This window comes from Vicia villosa, linkage group LG2 (genome assembly GCF_029867415.1).
Source record: "Vicia villosa cultivar HV-30 ecotype Madison, WI linkage group LG2, Vvil1.0, whole genome shotgun sequence".
Lineage (NCBI taxonomy): Eukaryota > Viridiplantae > Streptophyta > Magnoliopsida > Fabales > Fabaceae > Vicia > Vicia villosa.
In genome coordinates this window covers 7,993,943-8,005,073 of record NC_081181.1, presented here as the reverse complement: position 1 = coordinate 8,005,073, position 11,131 = coordinate 7,993,943, and the positions used below count along the sequence as shown (strand labels likewise).

Below are 11,131 nucleotides of genomic sequence, written 5' to 3'. Positions count from 1 at the left end.
CAACCAAGTTTGGAGGAGGAAGTACCCTCCTTAATAAAGGGTATTGGACCGTCGAGACATGCGACGTTAAACGAAGCGCTTCGTGGGAGGCAACCCACAGTTTTAATAATGCGGTTTACTTTTTGTTTTGTTTTCAGAAAAAAAAGGTGGATCTCTCCGGTGAAAGCTAGGAAGCGGCAGCTGGAGTCGCAATACCCTCTGTGAGTTCACCCTCACTATCTTGAATTTAAACATTGAGGTCAATGTTTGGTTCAAGTGTGGGGGGGTTTTATTGCTTTTAGTTGTTAATTTCAGTTGTTCTTGTTTGTTTTAGTTATTTCTGTTTAAAGTTGACCTTCCAGTGTTATAGATTGATGTGCTTTATTGGATGATTGATGGAGTAGTAAGGAAAGGATGAACGAGACAACCCAATCTTGCACCGAAAGGCATCCCTAAAAGTTGATACAACCGAAAGAAGTAGTTGGACGCAGCTTGATGACACCTGACTGAGATTGAAAGCTAGTACATACAAACCAGAAAAGAAGCGACATTACACAATAAGTACTCTGGAGCCTGTAAGCTATGCCCAACATGGTGAGATCATAAAAAGCCAGAAATTTATCATCATAAGAGAGTAGTCAGGTATGACTTTATCACTTTGAATTTGCGTAAGTTCTATTCAAATGACACTACATGATAACACACAGTGAGACACGTTTTTTTTGTTGTTTCCCCTTGAGCCTTTCTAGCCGTCCCTTATTTATGTTTATCCATTGCAAACCTCTTTGAGCCTATATCCCTTGTTTGTTTGTTTTTAATCGCATATATTACCCCTTGGCCAAAAAGAAAAAAAATTATTCCCTCTTACCCGTGCTCGGCATAAATGTTGTGGATGTAGAAATTGTGCAAAATTCTAAGTTTGGGGTGGTGAACCTTAGACGAAAAGGGCAAGTGTGAAAAAAAAAACAAAAAAAAAAATTTATGTGGAGACTCTTGAGTGCTCCGGAAAAAAAAAAAAGAGAGAAGAAAAAAAATATAGAACTCATAAAAACACACTTGTCCCGGTTAAATGACTTGGTTACATTTGAAACACTCGAATAATTGAGTGAAGTTAAAAAGTCAATGTTAAACCCCATCGTATTCAAAGAAGCACAATGACAAGAAAGACAACATGATTGTCGAGCCCCCTAAACCTTTGTGTATCCGTTTCCTTGTTTATCCTACCTGTCCTAAGCCCCGTTGCAACCCAAAGACCTCAAAAAGTGTGTGCAAAGTGTTTGTGTATGAAAGTAGAATTTGTTCAAATTTAAAAGTTGATATTGCATATTGTGACTTATGAGTGAATTGCTTTTAACCATGAGAGACTTGGTGAGAAGTGTGAAAAAGCTTACAGGTGAAGGAGAATTTTAACGTGAAAGTGGAGCGGAAAATTCGGGGAGCGAAAGCTGGCACGATTGACCGGAAGGGTGGAAGTCGAGTTGTGAAAAGCACGGTTGTATTGTGGAAGCATAAATTTAGGGGTGACCTTTGTTTGATGTCTCAGGCATTGCTTGAGGACAAGCAACGAGCTAAGTTTGGGGTTGTGATCGGTCACCAATTTAACTTATACTCCGCAATTTATTTGGTAAAAATCGGTCATTTCGGTAACACTGTGAATGGTTTGTTCTTTGTTTTTAGTAATTCTTTCATGTTTTGCTAATCTAATTGTTTTTGATAATTTTTAGTAGAATAGTTGCTTTTGATCACTTTGTTGGTAGTTATTGGTTATTTCAGGTGTAAGGAAGAATCGCCGAAAAAATGGGACGAGAACAGAAGAAAACAAAGCCAAAATTGCAAGGAAAGAAGCTGACGCGGGCGCCAGTGTCGTTTGACACACCCACGTCAGCTGAAAAAGGAAGAAAATGCTGCTGGGAGCTGACACGGGCGCCAGTGTCATTTGACACGGCCGTGTCAGCTGTTAGATGAAAATAGAGTTTTTTAAAGAGAAAATAGTGGCTGACACGGGCGCCAGTGTCGTTTGACACGGCCGTGTCAGCTGTTGCGGCCAAAAATTGAATTTTTAAGCTGTTTCATTAGTCCAAGTCTCATTAAGGGCGTTTTCGACTTTTTGCATGAATGGAATGTAACCTAACACTACTTAGTCCTAGTTTGAGAGTTTGGAGAGCATCTTGGATCATATTGAAGAATTTTACGGTGAAGAAGAGAAGCTATCAAGGGTTTCGGAGAACGGAGATTTTCAACGGCAATCGCAATTGAAGATCAAAGCTTTCCCTAATTTTTGTAATGTTTATCATCTCTATTTTTATTTCTTCGAATATTACTATGAGTAGCTAAACCCCCCAATGCTAGGGGGGTGTCCCTGAATTGCCATTGTTATGAACTAATTTTCTCTCAATTTATGTTATTCAAGTTTTAATCCATTTATCTTCATTGTGCAAAGTTTTTAATGCCTTATCTATCGGACAAATAGTTTTTGGATTTACGGTTGAGGTTTAGGTCGGACAAACCACTCAACGCATTTTGCACAATAATACTTCGGTAAAAATTGCTTAGGAATGAGGATTTCACCGTAGTAACCGTTTAATTCTTGATATTCATTATTATAGCACTTGTTGTTATCGTTAATAGCTAAGGAATTAGGATTAAAGATAAACACCAAAGGTTTTCCGTTAAGGAATTAAGGAAAACAACTCTTGAGATTCGGTAGCAGTTTATTATAACTGTATTTCATAAATTGGGGAATAAAGTTCATTGCGCGGCAATTTAAACACCTAACCTAGCATGCTTTCTCATATTGTCAAGAACGATTATTTTACTTTTGCTTTTATTGGTTATAATTAATATAAATTCTCTACAAACAAACAAATCCCATGATCTTTTGTTCAATTGAATAATTGTGAAACTTATATTTCCTACGCAGTCCGCGAGTTCGATACTGGGTATAAACCTCTTTTTAAAACTACATTGATGAAAAATAGTACACTTGCTAATTTTCCGATCAAGGCCCATGGTATTTTTGGGAATATTTAAAGAAAACCTTCATTTTTGATTTGTTGTTCGAAGTTAAAAAACAAACTGATCGAGGTATGTACAAAAAGGTGTACAATGAAATACCTAATTTCATGTACGGGAATGGGACTTATACCTACATGGAGGCCCATGTTTTATTTTCATAAAACATGGTGGATGGTTTTGAAAAAGATGGTGAGGTTTGTTGTTTAAAAACTGTGAAGGTTTTGTTTTGAAAAAGTTTTCTGTACAAAGAAAAACTGTACAAAGAAAGAAGAAAGGGACTTATACTCTCTAATATTCGAGAGGCCCATGTTTGAAAATCAATTGATCAATCCAAAAAGATTTAATCAATAGTTTCTTTTGAAAAGAAAAACCAAAAAGAAATGGTTTATCGTTTTGAAAAATTGTGATCGTTTGTTTTTAAAATGGTTTGAATTTTGACAAAAGTCAACTTAATTAAGATAAAAAACAAATTTCATGCTTAATTAAGACCTAAATAATTAGGGTTTGATCACAAAATATTTACAAGTGATTAAGTTTGAAAATCAAATGAAAAACAATATTTTAAAGTATTAAAAAACACTTAAAAATATGTCATTTTAAACTTAATTAAAAATGTATTAAATAAATATTTTTTTTGTGATTTTTTGGATGTTCTTAAAATATACCTATTAAATAAGAAGTGTAAAAAAAATGAAGTGAAAATGATGAATTTTGATTGGTTAAATAATTAATTGAAGTTGTAAAGAAATTGAAGAAAATAAGTGTCAAAAAAAATTGGGTTTTGGTCCTACCAGGGTTTGAACCCACGCCCTGAGGTTCACTACTCAAAACAACAACCAACTGAGTTGCGCGCGCAGCTTGTTTATGATACACACTCATTTAATTATATTCAAAAACAAGTATTTGAAACTTCTGAACAAAAATGGCGCCAAGAACACATCCCTATTTTGGTTTTGAATTTTTCTGAAACTGAACCAATTTGATCAAGTAAAGGGTCTATTTTACTCGATTTTCCATAAGGAACATGATGGTGATCTTTAATTTCATTTATTTTTGTTCTAAGATGGTTAATTTTCTGATGAACACGAAGAACCCTAATATGACAAATCATTGTGAAATCGTGTATGATCATGATATGATGCAATTGATTGAGGGTTATTATTCAGTGATGGTGCAGAAACAAGATGGTATATCAATATTTCATTTATGATGCATGGATGTATGAGTTTGAAGTTCATGAGCACTCACCTTAAAAACGGCAAAACTGGAAATTGAAATCGTGCTTGGAGGTGTTACAGATGTTGTTGCTCAATCTGGACAGCTTCAATGGACCTTAGGGAACATGTTTGAAGTCTTGGAATGAACTGGAAACCTCTTGATCAGTCTATGGTACACGATCTGCAGTATAGCTCAAGTGAGGATCGAATTTGATGATGGAGGTGTTTCAGATTGTTGGTGATGGTTGGGATAGTTCATATATGGTATATGGAATGTGTTTGGATGGTTAGTTTGGACAGAATTGGCTTGGTATGGATTTTGGCATGATAAGGCTCTCTTTATGCATACATGGAAGTGAGGTAGTGATTTTGGAATTTAGGTGTTTTTGGGGTGTGTGGATGGATCAAACACATCACATATGATGTTTGGAAGTTGTTAGAACCATCACTTTGGCCATAACTTCAAGGATTTGGAGGTTGAGTTTTCTACCTCTTTGAAAACTTTGAAACTTGTAATTCAAGAAAGAAGAGAGAAAACCTATAATTATGAGGTTTTGGTGTGAATTTGAATGAAGTTTGGACCTCTATTTATAGGCCAAGGATTGTGAACTCCAAGCTTTGCAAGTTTATCAAAGAATGGTGACTTGGCATTTGGAGATAAAATGGAATCTTTACATTTAATGCATAATGGTTAAAAGTGACTAAACCATGGTTAAACTTCAAGCTTCTTATCCTCTTCCATTCTGATCTTCAAATCAGAAAATATCTTCAATTATTGCCTTGATGCATCATTACTTGCATTATTTGGCAAATTGGTTCATAACTTAGTGAAAATGGTTTGAAATTTCAAGTGAAAATGATCACTAAATGCATAATTCAAAACCATAGCTATGCTCCATATTTTTTCATGCTCTTGGACATTTTGGAAAGCTCATATTACACACTTCAAAACCCTAGTTGAAAGTTTCTTCAAGACCTTTAAGGAAATGGGTGAAAAAGATCCATCATTACTTGCATTATTTGGCAAATTGGTCTTGAAGGTCTTTTTTCAAACGAATCGCGTTTCTGGAGATTTCAAATGAACCAAGCTATCCTCACCAAATGAATGGTATGAATGGATCATATTGAGTTATTGGAGGACCTTGAGCCATGGTTTAAGTTATGGCACCATGTTCTGATTAAAAAGTCAGTTGTTCAGTGAATTAGGTCAAAAACCCTAATTGTCGACCTGGTGAGATTGATGACTGTGGATCTTGAATTGAGATTCAATTCCCATTGGATGTTGTCATAGGGATTATTTTAGGATGATTGAAACCTTTGATTGACTTCCTGGGGATTTTTAGGGTTTCCCAAATGTGATCCCTGATTTCAGTCTCTGATAGTTCAAAACCCTAATCTGATGATTTGAAATTTCATTGTTGATCAATCCTTGTGTAGGAGATGTCTTGAGCCAATAGATTAGGTCAAAATGGTGCACTTGGGGTCTTGAGGTCATGTCCCAAGTCATTAGGTCAAATCCTGAGCAAAAGTCAGGAGTATGCTATCTTCAGTCAAAACCCTAACTTGGTTGATTCAGAGCCTTTGAGCTTGTTGAAATGAATCTCTGAGGACCAAATGTTGATTGTTGATGAAGATGATTCATTTGAGATGAAGGGGGAACAAAACCCTAATTGATTGTTGCTTGTACTGATGAGTGATTTCTTGATTAAACCCTGCTGAGTCACAAGTAGCAAACACAAGCTATGCAACTTGTTAGAGATGCAAATGATGCATATGCTATGATATGAGGTGGTATCTTAGGTCAAAAATTGGGGTATGAAAATTACCACGTCGCTAATTTGTGTCATGTTTTCCATGCCACAAAACTTCTCTATGTTCAGTGCCTTCCTGCTTTTTCCTAGCGTTGTCTGTTCCAACAGAACAAATTTGTTGGTTTCTGTGCATCACGTTGCGACGTGATTTCCATGTCATTATTTAGTGACGTGAGAATCATGACACAACCAAGTTGCCTCGCTCTCCCAAGCTACATATATGTCCATATCGCTAATTGTATGTTGTGACGTGATATTCCATTTTATGGCATGGGAATCACGTCGCTACAAGCCTTATTTTTTGTAGTGGGAGCACAAGTCTCTTACTAGTTTATAAAAATTAAAACTATATTTTAATCAAACCTTACTAGCATTATAATTTAGTATAAGTTAGTATTATCAATGAGAGATCAATTATTAATGATCACTGAAGTGAGACATGGACATGTTTTAAGCCTTACTTACTTACTAGTATTATAATCAAACATGTGCATGATTCAAAACAAAAGTCATCGAAAGAATGAGAGATCAATTATGAACTATCACTAAGCAAGTACTTAGACTCTAGTGGGAAATGAGCTTCTACTAAAGACGAATCGCTCGGGTACTACCTGAGTTCGATTCTTGGTGGAAATAAGACTTGGCTAGTAAGTCGTCCCTCTGAACCACGAAATTAGATTAATGGGTTCATTATATGGACCGAAACTGGTAGTTAAACAAAAAATAAATAAAATTATGAACTATCAGTGAGGTAAGACAGGGACATGTTAATATTATACATTGGTATATTTTATTAGTATTTTGACTTGAAACCATAATTTCATTTAGTGTTGAAGTTAAAAGTATTACTAGTAAATAGTTGAAGACTGCAAGTCTACAACTTATTCTTAAAAAAAAAACTCATATTTTAATAACACTACAATCACTTTTAAAGGCAATGAAAAAAATTAATTATCATCTCAACAAATTTGTTGGTTTCTGTGCATCATGTTGCGATGTGATTTCCATGTCATTATTTAGTGACGTGAGAATCATGACACAACCAAGTTGCCTCGCTCTCCCAAGCTACATACACTACAGAAAAAAAGGCCTCCTACCACGCCCAGGAAACCGAGGCTATATGCAAAATAACCGTGGCGTAACGTTGAGGCCACGGTTCGGCCACGGAAATCCAACGGTGGAGTATACGGCCGTGGCCAAAAGTAAAGTCCACGGTTTTTTGGTATAGACCACGCCATTTTTACAACCGTGGCATTTTTAGGCCACGGTTTAGGTAGCTTGATTAAGGCCACGGTTTGCATTTGCCATGACTTAATAACTGTGGCTATATTGTAAAGCCACGGTTTCATTTTAACGTTTACGACACAATATTAGTTCAAGATATAGCCACGGTTTGGTTATGACCACCTATTTAAAACCGTTGTTATATGTTATGCATTCTAACCCATTTATCTCGCCACGGTTTATTTCTGTATCATTACATAAATATGTCATTATATATATATATATATATATATATATATATATATATATATTTATATATATATATATATATATAATTAACAACAATATTGATCAATATAAAATTAACAATAATATTGATGATTAGAATCTAATTAATTACAAGCAAATTAACATTAACGTCAATAGAGCTGATATAGAATTAAATTTAAAGAATAAGTAAATAGCATTTTTCCTAAACTATTCATCAATGGTAAATTCTATTTTACATGTATGTTGCTTGTATATATAAGCTCATGATGCAGCAAGAGCTGATAAAAAAAATCTAAATTTAAGACCAAACTTCATAAATCCAAGCAATTACATTGAGAGGGAACGAACATAGGTGAAAGAGAAGTGCTGCTCACATTCTTCAAATGTCAGATCTATCTGGTGACTTAATAGTGTAAGGAAGGTGTTGGCTTGAAGTGACTTAACAGATCTATCTAGTGACTTAACATGAATCTGTTTCACCATATTCAATCTGACCAAATCAAACATAGGCATGTCATATAGCTATCATGTTTGAAATAGAAATCTGCTTTCTTTCGCTCTGTTTCACATGGTTTGGGATTTCTCTTATCCTCTGAATTGCAAACAACACTGCATTGTCCAATAAGAGAGCATTCAAAAATTGTCGGCTAAAATTCTATTAACATTGCATAAACTCCCTAATCCAACCATCTAAATGCATGTTAGGAAGCACTTATGGATATCTTCAATAAGATAACATAGTTCATGATATTTCCTATCATAGAAATAACATAGTTCATGACCCTTAAAGCTGTTTCGCCAAGATTGTTCCAACCATAAACAACCAAGTCATTATGCAAAAAAATTCTAGTAAGGATCATAAAATTAAAAGTGAGAAAACTTATTTTCAATTTGACATCTAGGACATTCTATTATACTCTTGTATCATAATATATATAGAAAAAACACTACAATGAAATGCCACTTCAATGATCAAATGTTTATGCGGACGATTGCTACAAGCAATAACTTTAAAGAATGTCTTTTTTGTATCACTTACATGGTCAAGAACCATCTACATGATATGATATAAGGGTCACTCTTCTTGAAATATTGCAAAAGCTGAAACATTTCAAAAGATAAATAGTTAATATAAAACAATTATTAATCATGTATTCCAGCTATACAAATGATAGTAAAACACACAAAAAATATGATGGTATGAGGAAGAAAATATTTATATATTAGAACAAAGGCAATTTAATATAAATTTGTGTTTAAATATATATTATCACTGAAACAATGGATGAGCTTGGAAGAGAAGTGAAGTTATAACACATCCAGAGACAGACATCGCTGATAAAGTTATGGTCAAGCAATAAGGAGAACCCACGATTAATCTCATCAGAACAATTGAGCTAATAAAGTAAAGGTACTGATAATCAGTATCTACCTTCAGAGTGAGATCTAATGCTCCACTGATAATCGTCGCCTCATCATGTGTGAGTTCACCTCCTTTACCAGCCTATAACAATCAACAGAATGAAAATTACCAAGATTGAAATAAAAGAACAACTTCCGAGTATGTCATATAGTATTTCTTATTGGACTTCTCAAATGCTATACAAGTGCTTATACCATAAGATAAGTTCAAATAAATAGTTTAATAAGAACTTCAATTAGAATATGAATACAAAAATATACCATTACCATCAATGCATATTAATAGTCATAATGAGTAAAAACAGATTAACAGACAGGGAGCCGTGACTATAATAACTAATAAATATTTATAATCCTTGAATATGGGACAAGACGGAATGGCTATATAAGGGATACTACTAACACAGAGGAAAAGAAGTAGTAACCCAATAACTTTTGTTAATCACCTCTATTTTTTCCAAGAAAAATGGAACTTCATTTACCTCATCACCAGCTTCATCGTTGCCATCCTCTTCATCAAGCTCCTCCTGTTCCATTACAATCAACTACAGTTAGAAACACAATGGAAGAAAGATATGGCAAAGTAAAATGAAAATGATGTGAAATCCGAGAAAGTATTTGGTATTCATCAAATCAAAAAGATATAAAAACTAAAAGTTGACTTACATTGTTGAAATAAATAAGTGGGTTTGACCATAAATCATCCTTGATTAATTCTGCAACCTGCAATATAGAGTGAAAATTATACTAGGACTAATGTGAATATCAGAGACTGGCGGAAGACTAAGGCGGGAATGGATGTATCTAGAAACAACTCGAGAAGACCAAGAAAATGATATACCTCATCATGAATGTCAAGCAGATCATCGTCTTTCTGCTCGCAGTCACAAAACCAGCTAAGGAAACTGCATTCATTAGCAAAAGAAATTGAAGACTTTAACCATTTGTTCCATGAAAGCTTCTATCCTCAAATATGAAAGTTTGATTGAAAATTGTGATCTTTGCTTTGACTACTTTACTCTCTGTCTTGCTAAGTCACAACAATCATGTGGTTAGAAACTGATTTTTACATGACAGGGTTTTGGCAGAGAAATGCACAGTCAAGCATAAAGACTTTTCAATCAAATCCTGAAAGGTCACAGATTTTCAATCATATCGTTTAAAAAGTTTTAGATCGCTCTAAATTACTTCAAACATAAGATCCTCAATCTGGGAGTAATACAAATTAGCAGCCATCATTCTAGCCAATAGGCAAACATCTCTTGTCACTTCAGGAGTTACTCTTGGATTTCCTGCATCATTTTGTGCATAGTTAGACATGAGAGAAAGGACTTCGCTACAACAATAGAATCTCCAGCATCCAAACTATCGGGGTCAAAAGTAACTCCACGATGAACCTACACATCTGACATTGTTTAAAAGAAAATGCATTGTTACAAAATAAAACAAAACCATCATCTTCATTCTCAAACCCCAAACTACTCAACAACATTCTCAAACCCACAAATTCTTCACTCATTCGGTTTTCTCTTCAAATTCAACTCAGACCTCACAATAACACCCTCAACCTCACGAACCTAACACCAACAACCTCATTACTCAGCAAAGTAACAAACCCAGCAACAACAACAAAACCGACACAATAACCACTCAAAATACACAACCCTTAACTCAGTGTTCAACCTACCCTCACGACAACCCTCACACAACCGCAACACAGTATCCAAACACACAACACACACGAATCGCATACGCTGAGCAAGGAGAAGAAGAAATCAAACCCAGAAGCAAGTCGGAAGAGGAAGAAGGTTACCTGGGGTATTCAAGTCGTATTTTCGTTGATTTGTAATTGTTACTTTCAAATTTCACCATGTAACTTGTAAACTGTAACCCCATGAGCATAGTGAAATCGATTTGGGGCTTAGGTTATTTTGCTTGAGTGTTATTGTTTGTTGTGTTCAAATGGATGATGAACGAAGCGGCGAGAATGGTGAGAAGCAGAGAGAAATAGAAACGATTGAGAGAGTACGCAAAAGAGAGAATCTGAATCGATAGAGTGAGAGAGGTTTCACTTGTTATTTGTTTTCGTGAATCAGAGCAGATGGAGGAGAGAGTTTGTGAGTTCCTTCCATGAAATCGCCGATGGTTGATATGAAGGGGTTTGCGAGTAGGCGTGAGGAAATTGATTGGAGG

General features: G+C 35.0%; 1 long non-coding RNA gene across 1 annotated transcript; it reads right to left on the bottom strand.

Moving 5' to 3' along the window:
• Positions 1-9,393: 9,393 nt before the first annotated feature.
• LOC131645818 (uncharacterized) lies at positions 9,394-9,846 on the bottom strand. The gene is made up of 3 exons (XR_009297199.1): positions 9,780-9,846; positions 9,605-9,661; positions 9,394-9,465 (listed from the first exon to the last, which is right to left on the bottom strand). It is a non-coding gene; the product is annotated as an uncharacterized LOC131645818 (long non-coding RNA).
• Positions 9,847-11,131: the final 1,285 nt, after the last annotated feature.